Below are 27,418 nucleotides of genomic sequence, written 5' to 3'. Positions count from 1 at the left end.
ATTAAGTAGTTAGTTCTTAAGAAATTGGTGGAAAGGAGTATCCATACCTTTGTAAGTTACAGTCTTTTCGTGTATTTTGCATTCACCCACATAAGCCACAGAAGCTGCTGCTAGCCAAGTGAGGCGCTGTCATTCTTCCTGAGTCCTGGCTTTGCCTGTCACAGTCTAGCATGTCAGAGGTCTGGTGATTAGCAGACAGGTTGTGTTTGGTTCCCAGGAAAGGGTGGTCTGCGGGAGTGTCCAGCGGCATGATCCAGCGCCAGGTGCGAACGACCTCAATACAATGTATATGTGGAGAACAGTCGATCTATTAGGAGATAGCTCGAGATGGGTTAACTGGTAGATCTGTTTGGTCAAGAACTAGCTCACCAATGACTGCTGCAAATGAGAGCTCTCAAAATGACTGCCCTTTGTTGAGACGTCCCCTCTCCCAGGCATCATGACTTGATTCAATCCCTGTAATAAGAGCACATAGGCACAATTATCCCCATTTTTCAGATTAGTGAGCTGAAGCTAAGAAAACATACTAGTGTAACCTTTCAAGATCCAATACTGCTGGGGCTAGGGTTTGAACCCAAGAATAAGAAAGGTTGTGGTTCCTTTTCTTCATTCACCAAATAAATACTAAGTTGTATTCTGTCTGGTTCTTTGTCAACAAAACCTGAAATGGTCATTGTTAAACATTTGCTATCCTGCTTATCTTCTCTGAGAGTTTACCATTTTTCTTGAATTCATTTCAGGCCTCTGAAGATGATTTCTTTTTTTTTTTTTTTTTTTTAACATTTTTTTCTATTTTTATTCAAGGCTTTAAAAAATACAGATGTTTTTCCAGGAAAATTAATTGCATAGCTATCTACAATATACCTTTGCCTAACTTTCTTGAATTTAATCGTGCCATATTATAAAAGCAATGCAAAAATTTTTTAAAAAAATAAATTCTTAATGTGATTACTCTGGTCATTTTATTAGCTATTTGAAGATGATTTCTTATGTTGTACTCCTTGACCACAATGTGCTTTAAAGCCCATAAAAAAAATCTGAATACAAATGATGACATTGTAAGAATGCCAGCCCACCGGGAGACTAATTTTTCTGTTCCAGCTGAATGCCTGAGCCCTGGAGTGGGATCACTGGTCCTGCAGTTTCATCATCCCTGGGGTAGTGACTGCAGACATTTTTATTTGTGTCTGGACAGAGTGCTGGACATGATCCCATGAAACTCACTATTCACCCAAATGAAGCTTTTTAGCAGTGAGCTGAGCGGATTAGAAGTGCGCTGGAAACTTTTCCATTTTTAAAGAAAAGATGAATGTTTTCTAATGAAAAATAGAATTGCTTTTGTATTTTTGTTTAACTATAATACTTGATGACTAATTCTGTAGTCTCTTTGAGTGAACACAACGAAGAAGGGATTTTCTGATACTCCCCAACATTCTCTTTTAGAGCCGTTTTTCTTTAAATGTAGTGTTGTGTGTGAAGGGGTGGGGGAAATCAATGAGAGGAGCTGGCCATGGCTTTGATACTTAAGATCCACACTTGCAAAATCATTTAGTATTCATTTAGTACTTATGGACATGGTTCCAGGTACTGGGCTTCTGTTTCCAAACAAAATGTCTTTGTTTGGTATAACTCATCCTGTTAACATGTAACAGGAATCCCAGAATGAGGGGGGAAAGGAATATTCAAGGAAAAATGCTGTTGAAAATAAAATTTCCCTGATCCACAGAAAGATCTGAGATTACAGACTGAATGAATTTTAGATTTATCCCTGTTAAGATCCAGCCATGTACAGATAGGATCCTTGAAATCTGAAAGCCAAAAAAGAACCTGTTACAAACTCCTTAAACAAAAATAAAAAATAATTCTTAATCAAGCAAAAGGAATTGCACTGTAACCAAATATGATGGGCCTGAGTCTCATTTCGTGCAAAGCCCAAAGCAAGCATCAAAGAGCAGGAGAGATGTATCCCCTGCAGCAGGCAAGGCCATGGGAGCATTTCTAAGGCAGTGCCTCACAGAAAGGAAGTGGGGGAATTTTACTTGGGGAGACACATATTCATATGGGAAAGCCCTTCAGGAGCAGGCACATTCCTGAGCATGCTCAGTTAAGGTATATGCTCCTGAATGACGGTGAACACATTGAGGGCTTAACATCATGGGGCACTTGTTAGAAAGATGAAAATGCAATACAGTAGAACTTCTGAGCACACTCACCTTGTACCATAAAGGTGTTGGATGGTTCCTGACATGCTCAGTTTCCTTCTAGAGGTTTGTTTGGCTGGCTTTTAAGATTTATTTTTTTTTCTCTCTCTCCCTCACCTCTCTCTGTGTACAGGTGCCTGTGGAGGCCAAGAGGGAGTGTTGGATCCCTTGGAACTGAAATTACAGGAGTTTGTGAGCTTCCCGATGGTGAGTTTTGGATCTGGATTCTGATAGAAGAGTGATTCCTCTTAGCTGCTGAACCATTTCTCTAGCTCCTAAACTTTTAACTGAAACAAAGTGAAAGGATGCTTTGAAGGTAGGCGATTCCCTATAAAAATCCCTGCCTTACTTAGCAGCTAACAAAATTGGCTCTGGATATATACATGTGTGTGTATATATATATATATATATATATATATATATATATATATATATATATATGGCAAAAAGAATATCAAATTAATGACATAATTTGCCATCTAGTGTTGCTGTAACAGAACAATACAGAAGGGGTAACTTAACAATAAAAAGAAAAAACTGGCTCACAGTTCTGAGAGCTTAGAGGCTGGCTATAACAGCATCTGGTGTGAGCCTTCTTGCTGGGTGCCCATAAAGTTAGGATGAGGGCAGGAGTGACAAGTCAGCGATGACCGTGCTTGTATGTTTAATATGGAATCTGCTTCTGCTGTATGCAAACCTTGCCATAGGGTAGTGTCTCCTTAACCCAAACACCTCCTAAAGGTTCCACCTCCCAGTTCTCCTTATCAAGGATCAATTTTCGAAGGACAGGAGATTTGGGAGACAACATGAAATCATAGTACATATTGGGCATTTTTTTGCGACTAGGAGGCCTTTCTCAAGCCAAAGAACAAAGTTTACAAGATTTCATGGAACGTAACAATCACAAATCTCATACAACAAAAATGCTTGAAACAAGACTTTAAAGCACGTAAGAGTTGATTTTAATTTTGCTTTTTTGAGACGAAGTCTCACTATGTAGTCCATGTCGGCCTTGGAACTCACTGGGCAGGCCAGCCTGGTATCAAACATGCTAATCCTCCTGCCTCATCCTATGCTGGCATAGGGCACAATACCTGGTTAACTACTCCTCTATCCATAAGTGACAAAATCAGGTTTAACTATAGGAAATAACAATTGTCAGCAACAGGACAGGAGGGAGTACAAGTCTAACTACTAAAAGAAGGAAGACTGAAGTGAACCTATTTCCAGCCAGGCTTCTTACAAGACAACAACTCATACAACGTGGACATAGATGTGCTGGGTCGTTTTATATCAACTTGGCAGAACCTAAAGCCATCTGAGAGGAGGGAACTTGAATTAAAAATTGCCTCCATGAAACTGGGCTGTAAGCGAGCCTGTAGGGTATTTCTTAATTAGTGACTAGTGGAGGGAAAGGCCCAGCCCACAAGCCATCCCTCGGCTGGTGGCCTTGGGTTCTATAACAAAGCAGGCTGAGCAAGCCAAGGGAAGCAAGCCAGTAAGGAACACTCTTCCATGGCCTCTGCATCAATTCCTGCTTCCAGGTTCCTGCCTTGTTTGAGTTCCTGTCCTTCAGTGAAGAAAAGCCATGTGGAAGTGTAATTCAAATAAACCCTTTTCTTCCCAACTTGCTTTTTGATCATGGTGTTACATCACAGTGATAGAAACCCAAACTAGGACGGAAGAGAAATCCAAAATAAGCCCACCAGTCACCATGAATTCAAAAGACTGAGTACGGATCTGGAGAAGCTAGAGTTTGCAGAGAAGAAAGGGGAGAGCTGAGGGAGTTTCAGGTGTCTCCGTGGAGGGTGCCTATGGCAGATGTCCGCACCAGCTTGGATAGTAAAAACTTCAGAAAAAAACGAGCCATCACTGGAATTGCAGCATAAACAACTCCTAGAGCAACAAAGGACCAGGACTTTTCATACCCCCACCTTTACTCAGAAAAAAGAGCACTTAGGAGTATAAAAAAAAATCTGCTATTTCTATATATACATGAATGATTAACAATGATATTTAAAAGTAGCATCGAAAAAGATGAAATTGAATTAACAAAATGTATACAAGATCTATATACTGAAAACTATAACATAATCCAGAGGAAAAACAAAAATGGCCTTAATAAATGGAGAAACATATAATGTTTATAGCTTGGCCAACCCAATATGGCTAAGATGACACTTAAACTGATCAGTGGTCCCAGTGCAATTGTGGTCAATACTCCAACAGGTTTTACTCTAGGGGGAAATTGACAAGCACTCAAATATTTACTTGAAGATGGAAAAAAGCTAAATGATTTTGAAAAGGAAGGTTATACTTAGAAGATTTATACTGATTTAGGCCTACTGTAAAGCTACAATAATTATTGTGTTAGTCATTTAAGGATACATAAAGAAAAAAAAAAAGGATACATAAAGATCAGTGAAACAATAGAATGGTACACATCAATAGTAACTTGATTCTAAGTAAGGTTACGGACATACTGAAGTTAAAAATGTGCCTGATCTTACAGTCACCAATTTCAGTAGTAGGAAAGTATGTTATGAAACACATCAACAGGTCAGCCATGGTAGTAGACACCTGTAATCCCAGAACATGGGAAACTGAGACAGGAAAAATTGTGTTTGAGACCAGCTCAATGCATACAGAGAAACCCAAGCTCAGAAAAACAATGTGAAAAGAAAAAAAAAAAAAGAACATCAAAATGCAAGTGTATGCCTGTAGAAAGACTTTAAATTCTTCCCAACCCAATAAAGAAACAATAAATTAATAGCTAAGTAACCTTTCACTGAACATGTTATCAAATAAATTATATTATACCTTACCACAGAATATGGTGAAACCACTTAAATGAATGGATTTGTGTTAGGCAGGAAGTTATATCTGGAGAAATTAATCAACAAGCTCACAAAAGGAGGATGTAAAGAAGAACCAGTGGGGCAACTCAAAGTCCTGGGTGTAAAAATAATGTTGGCAGTTGACTGGTGGTCAAGATACTGGCTGGTGTAGCCCCTTTAGATGGACCTGACCAGGACCTGTGGTGGTTTGAATGAAAATGGGCCCCATAGGCTCATAGGGAGTGAGACTATTAGGAGGTGTGTCGTTGTTGGAGGAAGTAGGTCACTGGGGATGGAATTTGAGGTTTCAAATGCTCAAGCCAGGCCCCATATCACTCTCTCTTCCTGCTGCCTGCCAATCCAGATGTAGAAGTCTTAGCTCTTTCTCCAGCACCATGTCTGCCTGCGTAAAGCCATGCTTCCCACCACGATGATAAAGGACTAAACCTCTAAACCTGTAAGCCAACTCCAATTAAATGTTTCCCTTAATAAAAGTTGTTGTGGTCCTGGTCTCTTCACAGTAATAGAAACCCTAAATAAGAGAGAATGCCAAAACATAATATAAACAATAACTGGAAGTGCCCCTTTTCTGGATGAGCTTAAGCCAGCTTGGGGTCCTGTCACACTTTCTCAAGTAAAGTCTCTACTTTAGGGGTACCAGATACATATTCATACATCTTATAGATCTTATAACAGACTGAATTCTGGGTAAAATGGGCTTCTAAGAAAAGCATTCCCTTTTCCTGGAAGTTCTCACCCAGGCAGAGGCATAGAGAGAAGAGACATGAACGTTCTGCCTCTCTCAAAGATAAGTCACTGTTGCTCAGCTTGTGGCTTCTTCTCCTAAAGAGTATATATATTCTTGCTTCCTTGCGTGCTCTAATTAAACCTTTTTACCATTGCCTCTACTATTTCCCATTGAATTCTTCTCTTTCTGGAGTATGAGAACTGGGTGCTTCTGGCATAGAAACCAGAGGAAAATGGAGGCCTTATCCACATTTGATTATGGGAATGCCCGTCAAATAGTGTTGATTGAGAAAAGTAGTTTGCACTGGAATTGTTTTACTTTCATGTTGCTGGGACAAATACACCTGAGAATAACTGACAGGGAGGAATTATTTATTTTGCTCACAGCTTTAGAGGTGTCAGTCCATCATGGGTCAAAAGTGTAACAAAAAAGAATACTCACATTATGGCTGACAGAAAGCAAAAAGAGACAGGAGAGGACTTGGGACAAGACACGCTCAAGGAATCACCAGTAACTTGTTTCCTCCAGGTCTGTAAAAGGGCATTCTTGACCCACCAACAGAAGAAAGGCACAGAGGATTACTAATTTTTATTATAACTTAGGCATTAGCTTTGGCTACCTCCCAGTTAGCTCATCTAAGCTAATTAACCTATCTATTCTAATCCATTACCCACCACGTGGCCCATTACCCCTTTAACATTCAGTCCAGGCACCAGTTCTTCTCCATGTCAGGCTGGGAAATCCCCCATGTCCGATTCTTCTCCCTCTCTCAGCCCGGAAGTCCCACCTTTTATATTGGCCATCGGATCTTTTTTAAGCCAATCAAAAGGTGAGAGGGAAAGAGTTTTTACAAAATATGAGACAGGTGATGAGCCATGAGAACAACATAAGCAGCATTGGACAGTACTTAGCTCTCTGCCAGTTTAGCAATCGATAATTGACTATACAAAGACACCCTTCACACAGTGTACAAAAGATTATCTCAACACAGGTAGGTACTTCTGAAATGTCCAGAACTTTACAAAATACCACTGACAATAGGGCCCCAGTTTTAATACATGAGCTTGAGTAGAGTATTTCATATTTAAGCCATAACAGGAATATACACATGCTACTAAAAGGTTTACTTAGGTAGATCTGACAATGTCCCTCTTTAAAAATCTCCATATGTGCGTGTCTCTTTTACGGCTGTGTAACCCGGTAGGAACTTATTAAAGCATGCACACCAACCTGAAGATCCCAGGCTGGAGCTGGGGGAAAGGGTAGAAGCTACTCAAAATACCCATTTCCGCTTCCCTAGAAATTAACCTGACCTAACCAGGTAGATGTGGCTTGTATGTTCCTGTAACATCATACAGCTTAGCATGGCCCACACAGAAGTAAAAGGGGAAGATTGGAGGAAATGGGTAGGAAAAAGCCAGGAGTGGGGATCTTGAAAGAGCTAAGTAGGCGCACCATTCTGCTTCTTGTGGCATGTAGTTCCAGCCCCTGTTAGGCATGACATTAATCCGGTTTCGCTGTTACGTGCTCATGAGCCTCTTGCTACCTCTACAATAAACTTTATTCTCTTGGTTAGCTTAAGTTTACGTTTATTGTTTGTAATCAAAAGTCCAACATAAAGTCAGTTAATCAGTCACATTTTATCTGTTTACATCTTTACATCTCCACGGAGGCAGATGGTTGTAGGTAGCCCACCTATTTTTTTAGCATGTACTTTGTCATTGCAAAGACTTATCACAAAACAGCGGTGACTCTTTGAGAACTTTTTTAAAGCAGAGAAGCAGGCTCAGTGCATAGATCAGACTAGCTGAGGCTTTAAGGAAGAATACCCTTAGAAGCAGCACAAGGGGCTGAGGAGAGAGCTCAGTTGATTAAAGTGCCTGCCACGTAAGGATGAGGGCATAAAGTTGAATTCCCAGAACTGCCATGAAAGAAAAAGCGTGTGTTTGTAACTCCAACACAACAAAGAGCAGAGACAGGCAGATCCCTGTAGCCCATCAGCCAGCCAGCCTAGCTCATCCTATGAGCTCTGGACTCAGTGAGAACCCCTGTCTCAAAAATCAAAGTGGAGAGTGATTAAAGAAGACACCATAGGTGTGTCCACATATCTATATACCCAGATACATGTATATCCATGAATACATACATATGCTTCACAAACACAGAAAGAGAGGGGCTGACAGAAAGACAGAACAGACACACTTGCCCATGCATACACATGCACACACACACACACACAAACACACACAGAGACAGAGAAAGAGAGACACAGAGAGAGAATAGCCCAAACAGGTTGCTGTGGTGGTTTGAATAGAAATGGCCCTCATAGACTCATGTGTTTGAATGCTTGGCCTAGAGAAGTAGCACTACTAGGAGGTGTGGAGTTGTTGGAGGAAGTGTGTCACTGTGGAGGCAGGCTTTAAGGTCTCATATATGCTCAAGCCACACCGAAAGCGGCACACAGTCTCCTTCTGCAGCCTGTGGATCAAGATGTAGAAGTCTCAGCTCCTCCAGCACGCTGCCATGCCTTCTGCCGTGCTGATAATGGACTAAACCTCTGAAACTGTTAGCCAGCAGGAATTAAATGTTTTTCTTTACAAGAGTTGCTACTGTCATGGTGTCTCTTTACTGCAGTGAGACAAGTTTCCCAGAGTGGTTTCATAGTTCACCCTGAACTCGATACCTTCTAGACTTTTCTTACTTCATTTACTTAATGGTTCTCTTTTGGAGTAACCCATTAAATAAAATGCTTGCATTTAAACTTGCTTCTTGGAAAAACCTAATCAAGATAGCATTGAGTGAGTGGGGAGGGAGCAGGTGCATGTTGAAAAGGGAACTTTGAGTCATCTGAGGATGCGGAGCAAAAGGAAGTCTCATTTATTGCTGATGGGAATGCAGAATACATCATTTTGCAGAATTTAGCAGGTTTCTACAAAGTAAGACAAAGTTTTACTACATAATCCAGCAATTCTGATTCTTGGTGTTTACTTAAATGTGTTGAAACCTTATACCCATATACTGTTTTAGTCCAGTTGGGCTGCTATAATAAAAGTTCACGAACTGAGTAAGACACTAAACAACAGAAACTTATTTTTCACAGTAGTGGAGCCAGGGAAGTCCAGTGTCAGGGTGTCCATGTGTTTAGGGTTTAGTGAGGGTTTGCTTTTTTGATTTATAAATGACACCCAGCAGTGATCTATAGTGGAAGGGTCAGAGAGTCTCTCTGGGGTCTCCTATGAGGTTAAAGATCCCATTCTTGAAGGTAGAGCCTCCTAAGGGCTCCTGTTCCCAATCCTAGAACTCTGGGGTTTAGAATTTCAACATATGAGGTTTGGAAGACACAAACATTGGACCATTGCATATTGACAGCTGCTTTATTTATCGTTTCCAATCCACATATCCTCCAAGAAGCAAGAGGACAGCCGTTCTGTGGTGCATTCACGGAACAAAATAGTGTTCATTAATACAGAGATGTGAGCCATCAAGCCACAAGGAGAGCCGAAAGAGCGTGCGACGAAGTGAAAGCAGCCAATCTAGAGAGGCCTTGTAACTAGCGGATCACAAGCTTCTGTGGGAAAGAATTCATTGTTCACAGCAGAGGCTTTTCTGTCATACAAAGATGGCAGATGGTTGTGGCCTCAGCTCTTCCCTTTGTGAGTTGTTGAGTCCCTTAAGACTCAGCTTGCCCTTCTATAAGTGAAGATACACACGTGGTCATGGTTTGTATCTGAAATGCCCTCAGAATCTCATGCCTTCAGGCCTAGGCCCCAGGGCTGCAGTGTTCAGAGCTGACTGGAGCGTGAGGGCTCTGACTCTCATCAATACGTTAATCCACCAGCAGACTTCAGGCCAAATGGACTACGGAAGGTGATGGGAAGGTAGGAGGTGGGATCTCCTTGAATCACTGGAGCTGTGTTCTAGACATGGCTTCTCTCCAGCCTCTTCGTTCAGTCTCTCCTTTGTGGAAAGAGGGCATTAAAACCCACCAGTACAGTACATAAAAGTCAGTCTGGCTTCAGCCAGAACAAAAGACAAAACTGGTTTGCCAATATTGCCAGGATCCTGAAGATGGACTTGGGCGGCACCACCGGGTCTCTATAATTTTTCCCTCTTTCCAGTGTGGCCTTGCCAAATCAACATAGTCAGAAGCTAAGAACATGAGCTCCAGGAGAGGAATCTGAAACACCACCATGGTTGGAAGATAAGACCATTGTCTTAGAGTTTTATTGCTGCCAAGAGAAACCAGAACCATGGTAACTCTGAAAAGGGAAACATTTCATTGAGGATGGCTTATAGGTTCCAAGGTTTAGTTCATTATCATTATGGCGGGAAGCATGGTGGTGATGCAGGCAGACATGGCGCTGGAGAAGGAACCAAGAGCATTACATCTGGATCAGCAGGCAGCAAGTCAAGAGAGACACCGGGCCTGGCTTGAGCATTTGAAACCTCAAAGCCCACCACAAGTGACCCACTTCCTCCAACATAGCCACACCTATTGCGACAAGGCCAAACCTCCTAATAGTTCAACTCCCTGGTAACTAAGCATTCTAATCTATGAGCCTGTGGGGGCCATTCCTACCCAAACCAACACAGCCATGAACTCTAGGAGAGGAAGCTCAAACATAGCCATGGTCAGAGGAGAAGCACACACGAGTGAAGTGGGAAAGACTTTTAAAAGCTGGTACAGGAAAAGATGGGTAGTAGCATGGTGGGCAGAGACAGTGGAGGGCAAGGCTATTAATAGCAAAGGGGAATCAGGGCCTCCTCCACATCCTACCTCCATTGCTGTTAGAAGATTATTGCAGGTGGGTAGTCCCTTTCCACCCCTAGAAAATGATGAGGAAATACCCACTCCCTGTAAGAGTGAGTTTACATCTGTCAAGCTTCTGCTCTGGCTCGGGCACTACAGAGAGTTCATGACCTCCTCCCTGGAGCTTGAAATACTCAGTTTTGTTGTTCTTGTTAAGTATTATGATAAAACGACACTTTTCAAAGATAGTACAGGCTAGGAGTTAGATTAGTTTAAACTTCCTTCTGTTGTAGCAAAACCCCATGACCCTTGGTAAACAGAACTGGACACAGCCCACTTTGACGTGTGTTTATTCTGGCAAATGCTCTCTAGAGAGTTTCCTAACAAACAACGCATGAACATTTGCTTAACAGGCACTTTTTACTAACAAAAGCAGTCTTTTTTATTGATGTTATCACTGCTAGAAAGAAAAAAAATTTCCCTTCTAAGTAACACTTCTTAATCATCTCCATTCCCCTACTCAAGCACCCCCAGTCCGCACTCAAGCATTCTCATTACCAGCTGCAGGGTCTAAGAGCGCCATGTTGGAGATGGTTCACCAGTGTGTAGTGTCTGACAGTTGCTCTCCTCAGCCACAGTGTAGCAACTTCTTCCGTTCTGAACCTGCTGCTGTGTACTTGCCTGTTGCTTATAAGGAGTATTGCATTGTGCTTGCTGCTTTTAGTTACACTTTAGCCTCTGATTTACTTTACTACTCTTAGTCAAATGTATGATTAGCCCCTGGAATGTTTTTTACATGGTATCCATATACAGATAGCTTATGAGAACATGATTTCATCACACTGTACAACAGATAACACAAGTCACAGAATCTGTAACACCCTGTGGTGTTAAATCAAATTCTTCTGCGAATCTAGAAAACACTTGAGAATTACATAACTGTTGTATTAGGCCATTAATATTTACTACTAATATATCTTTTAGTTAAGCAGCAGTATTCCTAAACAGCTGTATAAACAAATCACCACACAGAGACTAGGATTTGTTTAATTAACCTAGAACACAATGCTGGGCAATAGTTACTCCATCCTAAACCTCCAAGCCCACATAGTTTCCTGCCATTCAGATTCACCCATTATACTTGTTTTTAGTGTTATCTTAGGTCCGGCTCATTTCTCCACATGGTTCCAAGACCTCTCCTCCAGATTCTCCTCCTCTCCTCGCTCCCTGCTTCCTTCCTCTTCCTCCCACTCGGGACCAGGATGTCCCACCCTATCCTCCCCATTGTTCCTCATTGTGGCTGGTTGTTTTAATTGACAATTTAGAGAACAAATGGTGGCATGTTTACACAAACTTGAGACAGGTGATGCACACAGGAGTAAAGTGGCAAAGCATCACAATGCAATGTCTGGATTGAAACCAGACAGCAGGGTAGAGAAGAAATCAGCATTTGAATGAACAGGGCAAATTGTATACATCCCAAAAGAACATTATACCAACTTTCTTTCTTTCTTTCTTTCTTTCTTTCTTTCTTTCTTTCTTTCTTTCTTTCTTTCTTCCTTCCTTCCTTCCTTCCTTCCTTCCTTCCTTCCTTCCTTCCTTCTTTCTTTCTTTCTTTTATGCAATGTTCTGTCTGCGTGTACACCTGCATACCAGAAGAGGGTATCAGATCTCATTATAGATGGTTGTAAGTCACCAGGTGGTTGCTGGGAATTGAACTCATAATCTCTGGAAGAGCAGCCAGTACAGAGAATACCGGACATCATTTTCTGGCTTCTATACATAAGTACACAGATGCATACACCCATACAATCATGTGTTTCTGTAAAACACACACATTTAATACAAAAACACATATCTAAAAAATAAGCGTTTTTATTTATTTTGTTTTTAATTTATTTTATTTTATGTGGATTGGTGTTCTGCCTGCATGTATGTCTGTGGACCAGAAGTTACAGACAGTTGTAAGCTGCCATGTGGGTGCTGGGAATTGAACCTGGGTCCTCTTGAAGAGCAGCCAGCGCTCCCAACCTCTGAACCATCTTTCCAGTCTGAAAAACAAACATTTTTTTAAACAAAGTAAGAATAATCAAATTCAACTCACAAGGTCATTAAACATAAATGCCTCCTCATTACATCTAAGAGGAGATAGTTGGCCTTGGACATTTCCCTTCTGTTGTAAATTAGTCCCTCCCTGCCAGCAAGTAATTTCCTAAAATGGTGAACCTGATGGAGAAAGCTAGAGGCTTTGCTTCCACCAGAGGTGAGAGAGCCCTGCAGGTCCTTAGGGGCTAGCCTCTCCTACTCTGCTTTTATTGAGGTGGCCAAACTTCTTAAAGACATACAGATGTCATCTACTCTCTGCCTATGTGTTTCATCCTTTCTTGATTCTTTCCCCACTTCTGTTCTGTGCTATTGCTCCATGACTGTCAGGTCCCTCCGTGCTCATCCCTCACCCTCTTAACAAACCCCATGGACAATTCTAAAAAAATAAAGATAAAAAATTAGTAAGCTGCTAGATTGTCATTTAAAGATAAGTTATTAAAGGCGTAGGTAGAGATAGGAATCTAGGCATTGTAAGAAAGCATGAGTAACACTTCATAAGAATTCGCCAAGAGCTGGTTAGCCATATGGAAGACTTCTTCTGGTAACACCCCGTTCTCATGAGAGCTGCTTCCTCCTAAGGACTGCATCTGGACTGCAGAACATGTGCTGCCTGGGAGCCAAAGCCAGTGGGAGAGACAGGAGCTCCCCTTTGCCACCATTCACCAAGAGCTGAAGCCTCATTACTCTCTCTTCTTGTGCTAAATTTGCCATTTGTTCAGAGGAAAAAAAATTAATTCCCAATGTGCTTTGGGGCACCAAGCTTGATGTTACTAATCCTGCTTGACAGCTTGTTAAAAGCTTTCTGAGTCAGGAAGGGCTAATGGGGTTTCTGTTTGCATGCCAACTCCCAATGATTGATTGGTCATGAGGGTTTGGCGAGAACCATCTTGACAAAGTTGTGAGACTTTCATTTTTTTTTTTAACAGAAGGATGCCCTAATCAATGAGTGAGTTCTGCCCCAGGAAATAACTAGTTCATCACATATAAGTTATGTTTTATCAAGACATAAACTCAGGGCCAAAACCTATCACAGCTTCACATTGTTCCAGGTAGTAGGCTAGGCCTGCTACATGTATTATTTATCTTCATGGCTCTTTAGGAAAGGTGCTGTATAACCCCATGGGAAGGAGGAAGAAATTTGATAGTAAGACATCAGCTAGTAAGAGCCAGAGCAGAGACTCAAATCCTCCCAGTCTTGACAGATATTTTGGAACAACCAATGAGTGTTGGGATTATGATCTGAGCTGAGGCTGATGCAGGCAAGGTTGGGGTCCTCCAATTTCTAAGGGCTACAGGGCACCATCTGTAAGACCTGACTGTACCCCTTACTTAAATGTGCCCACAGCACAGCCTTCCTGGCTTGCCTTCATCTGGATCACCTTCCCATGACTGAGTCCACAAAATGCTAAGAAGCACTTAGATTGTGGCAAACGTCTGGGAATGTAGCAGTAAGCAAAATGGAGGTCTCTGCCCTGAAAGAGCTTACCCTCAAGTTGAAGGAGGCAGCAATGAATATAAACAACTGAGATAATGTCAGGACAGAGGAATGCTGTGAGGATTACAGAGGGTGCCGCTGGGCCTGAGTCAGGGGAGCTACCCCAGCCATGGGGAAAGACCTCTCCAAGACAAGAACCTACAACAAGAAGAAGGAAGCTGTGAAGAAATGTGAGAACAGGAAACCCAGACAGGGGAAGAGGAAATGAAAGACCCTGGGCTGCAGGTAGCCATATGTTTAAAGACATTCTCTTGCATTTTTTTTTTCTTTCAAGATGTAAGACGTGGCTGATTGTCTTTGGTTGAGTTTCCCTACACAAAACCAACAGACTAAGAATTAGACTCACTGGAAGGCAGACAGACAGGGAAAGGGGTCAGGGCTAGATAATAAAGATGGTGAATTTCTAAGATGGCCAGCTTCTTCTTGGCCCTCCTGACTCGAGACAACCTGGCCACTTAAAACAAAGGTCTTCTAGGCTTTGTCTCCCATCTGCAGGCCTTCTGCTGATGGACTGACTCAGTAAATTCAAGGTGAGACCAGAAAGATGTGTTAAAGGCAGTTGTGGACCAATCAACCATCCTAGGTTCTTCAAACCGACCAACCCTAAATTAAGGGAGGAAAACTCTTCCTTCAGAGATTTGAACATGTCAGTCCTCAAGAAGAGATTGGATTTTCCCTTCTTTCCCAATCCTCCATCTGTTCAGCAGAGGGTCTTTTTTTTTTCCCCTGTATGTTTCCTCACTGCAATAAACTGCTGACCCTGTATACTCTGGTTTTCGGTCTTTGAGATTTCTCCACTGCCACCTGTTGCACTCAAGATTTTTCCTGCCTTTTAATTCTTTAACTGGCAGAGAAAATGAACCCCAACAAGATCCCTAGACTGTATCAAAACTGAATGGTGGTGGTGATAAGGAAAAATATAATTTGCCTTCTTTCTTCTACATCCTATTCCTTGAGCTTTTGGTGAGTCAAGGAAGGAACACATGGGCAACCCATGCTTCAGCTCTGTGAAGAAACAATTTGCTTAGAGAAGAATGTGAATTTACAGCCTGTCCAGTAGAAAGCATCTTAGCAATACCACACAGGCAGATTAACAAATTAGTAACCTGGAGAATGAAAAGGGAGAATTGCTTTACAAGTGTGCCTCCTACAAAGAAGACATCTTCTGTGTTTGAACCTCGTGGTCCTTTTGAGTTATTGTGAAAGGGAGGGTTAAGTAAAAGGACAGTGGCTTTTTTTCCTGGAATCTTTCTGATACTGATGAGTTAAGCCACATGGGTGATGATCTGTTTTAAAAGAAAGATGTACATTCCATGATTAGCATAAATAGGATTGCTATCATCGGCTAAGAACTTGAGCGTCCTGAGAAAGAAGCAGCTGTGGAGTTGATGTCCCTTTTGCCTTGCCCTTAAGAAGCCAGTATGATGCACTGAATATGTAGTTGAAAATGGCCGCATTCTATGGGAGATAAAATTATAAGCAGAGAAATACTTGTGTATTTGTGTTTGTTTTGTTTTTTGAGAAGTGAAGAGTTTGGGTTAGGGGACAGTAGAAGGAATTCAGGAACAATTCTAAAGCAATTCAGAAAAGAAAAGAAAAGAAAAGAAAAGACAAGCCAGCCTGGCTGTACTGGCTTCCAGTTTTCTTGTTTATTCACATACTGCTCTTTTGAGACGATTATTGATATTACCCCCAGTTCCCAGAAGAGGATACAGACGATCTGAAGGGTCAGATACCCCAAACAGCCAGCGAGGTTGGAGACCTTGATTAGAGGGAAGTGTGGACAAGGGATGACTCCTGCCCTCTCTTGTTCATATACAAGAGGACTTTTGTAAAGTCCTCCTCCTGAGGACTTTAGGGTCTCCCTGTGTGGGTACAAACAGCACTCAGGCAAGACTAAGAACCTATCAGCCCTGATTTTGTTCCCTTACTCGGGAAATGGGGATAAGATAGCGTCTCACTCACGGGTTGATGTGATGTAGAAATGAAGTGTAGATCTGACAACCACGCTCAGCAGCACTGTGAGCTCCCTAACAGAGTTCCTAAGGAAGGGGGGAAGACTGGGGTGAGGAGGGGTTTGCAGCGAGGGGGGTGCACTCTGTTTGAAAGGCTTTTTCCTAGTAGCAGTTGTCACGTATCCACGCGGAACAAATGCCAGCAGGAACTGAATCGGCACATCCTGCTGAGCCTCCACGTGGCACGGTAGGGGGTGGCATGGTGGCTACGTTCGTAAGCCCACCTCCACCCGCCTCCCTTCCACCTGTCAAAACTGCAGGGGCCCGCTTGGCACCACCGGGAAAAATCTCGTTCACAATAAAGTCATCAATAAATACATCTGCCATGCATGCAGGTGGCAGAAACCCACTTGAGAATTGGAAATCCTGGGTGGAGGAGGGTACGAACTCCTGCAGCTTGTTCTGCCACCAGGCGTGATGTCTGAGCACTGTTGCCATCACAGCTACGTTTGTTGTCTGCCAAGCTTCGCTGTTTCCTCTCAAGCGAGAGCTAGAAGGCTCAACAGAAGGAAGCTTTATCAAGCCCCTGCTCTGCAGGAAAAGCCACTGTCCTTGACTATGTAAAGTGGAAGTTTCGGCCTCTGTACTTTTTTAGTGTGCCTTTGCCTTGTGGCCCTGAGGACCTTTCCGATGTCCCTCACTGCTTCCCCTTATTTTTCATTCCCTTCCCCTCCTTCATCGAACTCCTGCCTGTGTAATAGTGAAAGTGAACAGGCCCGCTAATTTTTGTCATCCTCTACACAATTACTGAGTCACATCGCTGCTCACTGGATAACCACAGGCCTGCTTGAAGCCAGAGCCAAACATCTACGCTCTGCTTCCTCTGAATGTGCACAGGGCTGGCTTTCCAGCCCATGGTCACAGCAAACGTGGGTTATTGTAGGAGATGATGTTCTAATTGTATTCCCTAACCCGGAGCAACTAAAAAGAGTAGGAAGTGAGCTGTAATTTAAGCATGGGGACAGTCTAGCTCTAGAAAATTAAGCTCTAGAAATTAACTTAGAGGAATTTTGATGAATATAAATGTTTTTCAAGTGAGCCTTGTTGCGATTTGAGCCAGGCATGGCAGCATATACCTGAAATCCTAGTACTCAGGAAGCTGAGACAAGGGAATTGTGCTTGGGGTCAACCTGGCCCCAAGTTCAAAACCAGTCTGTGCTATATAGTGAGATTCTGTTAGGAGCTACACTCAAAAGAGGAGAAGGGGGAGAGGAAAGAGGAGGAGGAGGAGGAGGAGGAGGAGGAGGAGGAGGAGGAGGAGGAGGAGGAAGAGAAGGAGGAGGAGAAGAAGGAGGAGGAGGAGACACTCACTGACTTTGAAGTCAGCCCCATGTAGGACCAGACTCTGATTCTGGATGTGGGTGAGTCATTTCATCTTTTTTTTTTAAATTTCCTCAGCTACAGACCCAGGGCGATGGCTTCTGAGTTGTAGAGTGGCCATGAGGACTGCGGAGGCTTACTCATGCAAAACATTTAGCTCATAGTAAAATGAGTTTAGATTTCCCTCTCTGTGGATTGCTTCTTTAGCAGAGACGGAAAGAGGGCTCTCTCAGCAAGCCAAAGGATCACAACGTGAGTTTAATTTAATTAAAAAGAAACAGTAGTCTCTTGCGGAGTCATGTGCAGACAAGTTTAGCGAGAGAGGGTGGGAGAGAGGCTATTGAAGAAAAAAAAATGCAGGTTTTAGAGGCCCACCCGCAGCAGGAGCCATTACGATGTGCTAGTATGTGGTGGAGAGATAGGAGAGAAAGAGAAGCTGGATGGCTTGAGCACCAAGAAGACAGGCAGAACTGGACACGCAAGGGTAGAGAGGAATAGTCTGATGTGAGTAGTCTCCCATCTGAGGCCATGGTGAAATCCTGGCCCATGCTGCTTCTAAGGGCCATGTCTGGGTCCATGACCATGCAGCAGAGGGGTCTGTGTCAAAGTCCTTGTCTTACCACCACAGGCCATAGGGACATCCCTGGTCTGGACTGACACCTGGGACCATGTTGATGTCCAAGAGGTGTGAAGAGCTGTCCCCACTCTCCATCACTGACTGTGACACTGCAGTGCTGGCCCCACCTCTTGCCAGCTTCCCTGAATCTCCCCTGGGCATCACAGTAGAGCTGGCCCTGGTGGCAGGGGTGTGGGTAAGCTGGTCTGAGGGAGTGAGGGTTGGGAGAGCTAGCCCCACCTCTTGCCATTGGTGGCACTGGGTAAGCCAGCCAGGTCAGTCCTGGAGAGCCGGCCTTGGTGGTATGGGTGCAGGAAAGCTGGTAGGCTGACCAACTCAGCTACCACGCAGGCCCAGATCCAGGGCTTTGGGTTGGCCCACCCCAACATCTACCTCCTCTATGAACTGTTGCATAAGGATGCCAGTCCTGCAGAACCAAAGCTGCAGGATCTCCATGACACAGGGCAACAACAGGATATCTGAGAGGAGTCCTGGTGAGGATCCAGTATTGATGGTGGAGCAGAAGCCAAAGGCCTTGAACCAGACCAATGACTCCTTGCAGTGAACATTTGCAAGTAATTCTGTGGGAAACACTGTGAGGCGCTACAGCAAGACAAGACGTGGGTTCTTTTTGTTTTGTTTTGATTGGGCGGGGGTTAAATTTTCTTTTGGGAGGAAGGTTGCAAGGGCAGAGGGTGGATACGGAGGGATGGGGAGATGAATGGGATTGGGGTGAATGCTGTGAAAAGAAAATCAATTTTTAAACAGTCTTTTTAAAAACAGTGGAATGCTGCCATGGGGTAATGTTATTTGGGGCTGCCATTACCACTTTTGAAAACTAATTTTTTTTTTAAGAAAATCATTACCCAACAAATGGGTTTGATTAAAATTAGTAGGAAATTTCAGCTCCTTAGAGGAAGGTTCTTGGGTACACCGCACGCTTGCCCAGAGAATGGGCAATGACCAGAGGAGATGGGGTTGCACTTGGAGATAGTGTCTTATATTTTCCTGCTCTGGAGGTTTCTGCTTTCCAACTGATGGTCCTTAGGCCTGATGTCAACTATTTTAAGAAATAAATGGTGCAAATGGGGACCTACTTTGTTAGTCTATTAAGAAGGCCATGCCTGCAGGCTATTCATTAGTGACCTAAGGGTCTGAAAAAAAAATTAGTTGGGGTCGTGACCTTTTCCATAGACTGGCTTTGGAAGCAGCGATTCTGTAAATAGCACTCTTGAAGTTGTTTAATTGCATGCAAAGGTACAAGTGACCGTAGCAATTAATTCTCAAACTTTAAATCTATTCATTCTTTAGAACTATCTGGTCAGCACTTCTTTCCATGTCAATTTTAAGTGTTAGCATATGGAGAAATTGTCAAGTTCCATCCACTAGGTAGATGTGATTTATCCTTCAGTTTTTAACTACACGGCCCAACGGTTTTCACAAAGGGGGCTGAGCTGAATGACTAATGGTACATTTTGTTTTGCGTTACCATAAAGGGAAAGTAACTGCCTGGAGAGCTCACTTGCAAAGGGGTTTTGAAAAGGCTTTCCATCTTCCTAAGAACAAGGGCAGGGTACCTGAGGCACAAATGAAGGTCCCAATCCATCTTTTTTTTTTTTTTTTTTTTTTTTTTTTTTTTTTTTTTGAAAAATTGAAGACTGTTTAAAAGAAGGGGGTGGGGTGAAATACTAGGAAAAGACAGTTTCCAGAAAAAGCATTAAGCAGAGAGACGCTGATTAATTAATTTAAGTGTTGAGGATTTAAAATACTCCTCTCTCCAGTATGGATTTTTCCATAGGCTTTTCAATTGTATGAGGATAATGATTAACTTACTTTCTAATTTATGTCTCCTAACATTGCAAAAGTGGCTGAAGAACTTTTAAGATAAAAATGAAGGCACAATCCGTAATCGTCCGAATCTAGAAAGTTTCTGCTTTAAAAAAAAAATCTTTACCATGGGTAATTCACAGTGGGCACACGTCTTTTTTCTGTATTTGAGACCAGCTGTGTGGCAACTGAGGTCCTGAGCAAACGGGAATAGAAGGGGGAAGTGACAAACAGCCCATAATTGATGACTGTAGGAAATCTTTTCAAATATTTTTCTTTAATTTGTTCATAATTATTTTCTTCTTGATTACCACACTGTTGAACACAATGTAGCCTGACTTCAAAGCCATACTATTCTAACCACTAAATTATTTTTTAATGTATATATTTACTTTACATCACAGTCATAGCCTCCTTCTTCCTCTCTTCCCAGTCCCTTCCTCCCACCCTCTTCATCCTTTTTTCCACTCCCCTTGTCTTCAGAAAAGGAGAGGGCCCAACCCACTCCAGCACATCGGGTCACATCAGGACTGAGCTCCTTCTAATCCACTGAGGTCAGGCTTGGCAGCCCAGTTAAGGCAAAGTGATCAAAAGCAGGCAACAGGGTCCATGTCATAGCCAGCTGAACTTACTAGGGAACCCACATGAAGATCAAAAAGCCCATCAATTCAACCACTAAATTCTTAAAGCATGCATCTCAGGAAACACTTGATTGTTGAGCCTTTTATCTTTCAGTAAAATGTAACTGCATGTGTAAGTGTGTTTGTGTGTGTGAGAGAGAGAGAGAAGAGAGAGGGGGAGACAGACAGACACCCCTGGGGTTCTGATAGTTTAAGTTAGTAAACTTAAGGTGACTCTGGACTTTCCAGGTTAAACATTGTTTCTGGCTGAGGACAGCAGTTGAATCTGTGGAGTCAGCAAAAGAGATTGCTCTACTCAGCATGTTTCCATCACCTAGCCCTTGAGAATCTGAATAAAATAAAGGGGAGGGGAAGAAATTGCTTTTTCCTCTATTTCATGGCTGAGCTGACACCCATCCTCTCATCTTCCATCTTCCTTGGTCTGTGGTTTACACCGTCAGCCACACTGGATCTCGAGCTTTAGGATACCGACAAACCATTGGCTTTTCTCAGGTTCACCTTGCAGGCAATCAGTAGAACAGACAGTCTCTACAATCACCTGAGCCAGTCCCCACCTCAACCCTCTGCCCAAGAGTAATGCAAAAAGAAAAGAAAATAGGCTCAGTTTGGAAATGTCAATCTTTCTCCGGGACTAGGGGCCAAGCCTACAAATGAAAGGACATTCTAGATAATTCCCACTTTTCCCTCATCTTAAGAGATTTATTTCTAGGGGGTTGTTATAATGCTGGTAAAACATACTTAAAACCTACACTTTTAGCTTTTGTAAAATGAGTGCTCAGTGGCATTAAGAACATTCCCAACGTTGTGCAACCACCACTTGGGTCCATGTCCAGAGGGTTGCTCATCATTCCAAGAGAAACTCTGTACCCAGTATGAAGTCATAGTCTTCCCTCCATGAAGCCTTTGGCAGCCACAGTCTAATCCAAGTTTTATGAGCTTGGCTGCTCTAGATGTTAAAGAGTCCAAGAGCCCTGGTGAAAGACCTCCAGACTCAATTTAAATTATAATTAGACAAATTTATTAAAACTGCTAGCAGGGCTGTAACCTCTAAGCCAAATCAGAAATGTGCCACACAGAGATGGATGAAGTAAGGCTTTTTTAAAGGTCAAAACCATGAGAGCTGTTCTGCTCTGCCAAGATTTGATGGTCAAGGTGACTTCAAAACAGTCCTTGAATGTCTGCTGAGTTACAGCAACAACAACAAAAAACCCAAAAACAAACAAAACACCACAGTGTCATATCATAACAAAGCAGATGGTCGCAGCTGCACATTTTTAGGTGAAGGTCAAGGAAGTCAGGAGTCCAGATTGTCAGAGAACTTACCTTCCAGGAATTTGTGTCAGAGAAAAATGGCTATTTGGTACCAAAATAGATGCCTAGCATGACATGGAGTTTCTTTAGCCATCACATAGATAGCTGGTATAAGAGAAATAATGTACTGTTTGCCCTTTGTGCTGGCTTATTTCACTCAGCGTAATGTCTTCCAGGTTTATTCATGCTGTAGCATATATCAGAACTGCATTAATTTTTAAGGCTGAAATGTATCCTATTATATGCTTATCTCATCTCATCTCATCTCATCTCATTCATCCATCCATTCATTCATTCATCAGTTGGTGGTTATCTGGGTTGTTTTCACCTTTTGGCTACTGTGAAGACCTCTACAAGCACTTGACTAAATAAAACTGGAGACTGAAGTGCCTATTTAACATATCAAAGCCAATGCTGGCAGCTAAATTCTCCCAGCATCCCTCAGTCCCTACCCTCCTGACTGCCAGACCCCAACTACTTTCTTGAACTCTCCAGCCCAGGGGGGCTGATCTTCCCTCTATAAACGAACCATTTTGGCTACCTGCTCTTTTTGTACCTTTGAGCCTCCTGGCTGCTATACCTGGTTCCCCTCTTGAAGTGGAAGTTTCTGGTTTCCTTGAAGACTCAATTTTTGTCATGTGATGTTTTGCAAGCTGGGCACGTGATGTTTCACTGGAGGTTGGCTTGTGAGAGGGCATGTGATGTTTTGCTGTGAGCTCTCTCTCATTCAAGGGGGTGACTTTGGCCAGCTAAGAACATCTGTGGGTGGACTCTGAGGAGAGGAGATATATAGAGTCCCTTTCTCCTCCATAGAGTGAGGTATCACTTTTTGGATTGACATCACTGCGATGATCTTCGAGCTTTAACATCAAAGAGAAAAAACATTCCAGAGAACTTCTCTGGGCAATCCAATTGAGTCTTGTGGCTTTTGCTGACTTAGTGTTGCTGTTTTGTGTTGGCCTTTGGCCTGGACTGCTGGTATCCTGATGACTGTTTGGTAATCCCCTAAAGACCCATCAACCCTAATCAGCAGGAAGTAGATAAAAGAGGTCTACAGCCCTTTTCCCTACTGATCTCCTACCTAAGGTTGGGGGGATTGGAGAGAAGGTAGGGGTGTCTAAAAATCCTAAACATGCACATCTCAGAACACTTAAAGTGACAAATGACTGGGTCTACTAAAGAATCCAGCTCAACAGCTAAATACTTCAGACCACAAAGCTAACAATATGTCTTACAAGTATGTTCTACCAACCTGGTGAATCAAACCTATAGTATCACAGTATCATAAGTAGAAAGGAATTTTATCTTCCTTTAGTTTTCATGCCATAGATGTTTTAAATGTTAAAAAAATAAACAAAAATCCTGGAAAATATATTATCATAAGGAATGAGGGAAAGCTTAAGATACGTAGCTCTTCTGGTAAGGCTTAGTCTACTTCTTTCCATGTGTGATGCGCTGTCATCTCCTTCCAGGGGTGTCATTTCTTCAGTCACAGCAGCACTGCTATCATCCACAGTAGGATCATCCTCCTCAAGACCTAGACCAAACTCGATCATCCTATATATCCTCTTAGCATGTGTCTGGGGATCTTCCAGGCTGAAGCCAGAAGAAGGGAGTGCAGTTTTGTACAGCAAGAGGACCAGATCCTTGTCAGCCTCTGCCTTTTGCCTTAAGACTTCAATAATGGAGTGATCAGGGTTTATCTCCAGGTGTTTCTTTGTTGCCATGTAACCCATCGTTGAGTTGTCCCTGAGCATTCAGGATTCTCTCCATGGTTGCTGACCACACATACATGCTTATAACAACACAGCATGGGGAGGCCACCAATTGGTTTGAGACAACCACCTTTTCAGCCTTTTTCTCCAAAACATCTTTCGTAATTTTGCAGAAGTTTTCAAATTTCGTCTTCTTCTCTTCCTGTTTCTTTTTTCTCCCCTTCATCTTCTGGAAGTTCCAGTCCTTCTTTGGTAACTGACACTAAGGTCATGCCCTCAAATTCCTTCACATACTAGTCATCAATGGGCTCAATCAGATAGATGATTTCTAAGCCATGCTCTTGGAGATATTCCACAAACGCTGAGTTAGCCACCTGGTCCTTGGTCTCAGCTGTGATACAATAAATGTACATCTGCTTTGCCTTCATTCTGGTGCAGTAGTCCTTGAGAGGCGCCATCTCATCCCCAGAAGCGGATGAGTAGTACCACAGCAGCTCTGAAAGCTTCTTCCGATTCTGAGAGTCTTCCTGAATTCCAAGCTGAGACTTACATGTCTAGAAAGGACAAAAATTAAGATGGCTTAAGTTTCATCTTTTTTTTTCTTTCATCCCCTGTAGTTTTAATTCTGTCTTAGGAGAACACAAGTTAAAGCAACTTGACAGAGGAATCGCCCTGGTGGCTTGTTTTCCAAAGTACCAAGAACAAACCCTAAGCTTCTTCCCTAGGTCTGCAACTCAGCAAGGCTTGTGAATGGAAATAGTGCCCAATCACATCCTGCTTTAAAAGGTTAATATAGATGAGATAAGAAGAAAAAAAAACCTAAATAAAGTAGGTTTGGTGAAAAATCTAAGCCTGCACCCTCCTCTTTCTCCTCTTCCTTCCCCTCTCCTTTTCTCGTGGCTCAGGGTCATGTCCACTCTGGACTCTCCCAGATGTCCCTGCCTCTGGCTATGTTCTCCCACACAGCTACAATCAACCTTTTCCTTCACCACATCTAGGAGCAGGCATGCTCTTTCCTTCTTATTTATTTTTTCGTTCATCTGGCACCAAATGAATGAAAAAAATAAAAAGAAATAAATAAAAAGAAAAAGGAATCAGGTGTCAGCTCAGCAATGAAAGGGGAAAGGCAATTTCTTTCCTGTCTACCCTTTATTTTATTCAGCTTCTCAGGGCTTGGAGGACAGGAGAATATACTACACTGAGTTGGGCAACCTCCTTTGGTGAGTCCACAGACACAAACACACGGGGAGCACCGCCAGAAACAATGTTTAATCTGGGGAGTCCATGGTCAGCTCCAGCTGTCATAGAATGCACAGTCCCAGAGCTGGAGACGCAACTCCGTGGATAGAGCACTTGCCCAGGGTGCACAAGGCCCTGGCTTCCATCCCAGCACTGTGGAAAGCGCGGGACTGTAATCTCATCACTGGAGAGGTCGAGGCAGCAGGATCCAAAGTACAAAGTCATTCTTAGCTACATAGAAAGTTCAAAGTCAGCCTGGGACACTGAGAAAAGAAAGAAGAAAACAAATGAAGAAAGGAAAAGAGGAAGGGATGGGGAGAGAAAGGAAGGGAGGGAGGGAGCAAGAAAGGGAAGGAGGGAGGAAGGAAGGAAGGAAAGAAAGAAAGAAGGAAGGAAGGAAGGAAGGAAGGAAGGAAGGAAGGAAGGAAGGAAGGAAGAAAAATAACCTGTTGGTGTTTGTCAACCAAATATACATGTAAGGTGCATCCCTTCACCATCTGTATGATAGCTTGTAGTATGTCTAAATGATCCTATTATTACAGTGGAATCAACTGTGCTCTTAGATCAACCATTCTGCACAGTAAAGGGTATGAGTTGACACAGGACCAGACATTTTGCCAGTGGCCAAACACATAGCAGTGGCTGCTTTGTCATGCTTCTTCCAAACAAGCGGAAAGAGCCAAGCTTCTCCCCTTTCGGAATCCCCTGAAGACCCGGGTCAGAGACCTCATCTGACCTTTGTCTCCAGAGTGTCAGCAAATAATCTCAACGCAAGCTGACGAAGGGAGGGGGTGGAAAAACAGTGAACCGTCTTCCCCCCAGCACGGATCGCACACAGACAGCATATGGCTGTGTTATAAACTCTTGAGACAGATCTGCTTCTGGAAGCTTTACATAGTCCTGCTGCTGCCATGGCAACTGCTAGAGTTCCAGGTTCTGCCTGGGCCCTTCCTCCAGCCCTTGGCCACTGAGCTGTGACTGCTGGGTCCTCTGGGAGGACCCAGTAAACAGACTGAAGGGCACTTGGGCGTTGTCACATCTCATAACAAGGTTGTTGTTTCCGTGAGGAGCCCCTGCTCTAAGGACACTGCTCAATGGCTCTAGGGCTTTCCTAGGGATGGGTACCGGTATCAGCTAGAGGAGTAGGGGGCCTGCTCCCCTTCCAGTTCTGCAATCGAAAACTCCTTAGCAGGTGGAGGGGAGAAGCAAAGACTTGAACGGTGTGAAACGACTTCCTCCTCTGGCGTGGTGTAACAGCCCTGTGGGGAGAACACACTGCATGGCAAGGCCTCAGGACAGAAGCCATAGCCGACACTGAAGAAATATCACACAACAATTTAAATAGCACTGCTTTCAACCACACCAACATGACTGCTTATGTCAGTCGATTGAATGGAAGGCTAAGAAATCAAAGTCTTTTTTGGCTTTGTTTTGGCTTTAATTCAAGACCTTTTGAGGTCACTGAGGTGTGTGATTATGATACATTTTGGCACTGGAGTTCACCAACTTCTTTATGTAGAAAAATAATTTTGTGAGAAATGAGTCTATGTCTTACACTTAAAATGGCCCCTTTATACTTTACTTGTTTGTGTAATTAAAACTCATAGATTATATAAAAATCACGTACTGGACCTAGAGCTGGTCAAGTCTTCATGTAGTAAGAAATTAATTTTCTGCATAGAGGTTTAAGAATTGAAATTCATGGTGCTTATCACTAGGCCGAATCCCACATTCTTGCATTGTTTATCACAGTGTATTAATGGCTAGCCATGGGCTCCCTGTGAGCAAAGTCCGGTAAAAGGCTGGCACCATCATTGTCTCAGGTATCTTGTGTATACTGTTTATCCTTTCGTTGGAATTAGGATAGAACAATGGTTTACTTGCCTAAACCAGAGAGCAGGAACAGGAGAGCGGTGAAAATCAGAAGAGGCCAGGAGGATGAAGCAACGCATGCCTATTTTCAAACCTCAGTTGCGTTTCAGCGTGCTGGAGACTGGAAGGCGGGGCTCTTGGCTTCGCCTTGAAATCACGCTGCTCCTGCTGCTGACTGTGGAGATGGTTTATAACACTGAACGCCTCCCCGCTCACATCGCCTTCTGTTTTCTTCACACTGAGCTGTAGCTCTGCGTGTTTGCATTCTCTGTCTCTGGGAGGCATTTGCCTCAGGTGCCGTAGCACCAATGAATTCTTCTATCATAAGGGTGAGGGTCTGGAGCCTAGAAGATATCATGACCTTAGGAAAACGCTTGGTGAATACCCCAGAAACCAAGAGCTCACTTCACCTGCTACTCAACGAACCTTCGTCATCTGCCCCTGGCAATGTGACCTAATGTCCATCAAAGCAGTCATTTTTATATTAGCTTCTCAGGCCTCTAGAGACTGCAGAGTTGGTTTCTGGGTCCCTATTCAAGACTATATATATATATATATATATATATATATATATATATATATATATATGCATATTTAATTAGAACATCTCTGTTTTTGAAACTGAAGTTCGTTTTCACACTTTTCTTAAAACATTCGTTTACACAAAAAAAGATCTGTATAGACGCATATGCAGCAGGGAGAACACTTGCTATTTTGAGATGTGA

General features: G+C 42.9%; 1 pseudogene; it reads right to left on the bottom strand.

The window, feature by feature from the left end:
- Nucleotides 1–82: 82 nt before the first annotated feature.
- Nucleotides 83–27,128, bottom strand: LOC129667648 (heat shock protein HSP 90-alpha-like; annotated as a pseudogene).
- Between the last annotated feature and the right edge of the window lie 290 nt (nt 27,129–27,418).

The sequence above is a fragment of the Psammomys obesus genome, unplaced genomic scaffold (assembly GCF_907164565.1).
Source record: "Psammomys obesus unplaced genomic scaffold, mPsaObe1.curated_primary_1811, whole genome shotgun sequence".
Lineage (NCBI taxonomy): Eukaryota > Metazoa > Chordata > Mammalia > Rodentia > Muridae > Psammomys > Psammomys obesus.
The sequence above is the reverse complement of the archived record's forward strand: the minus strand, read 5'-3'. Positions and strand labels throughout refer to the sequence as shown.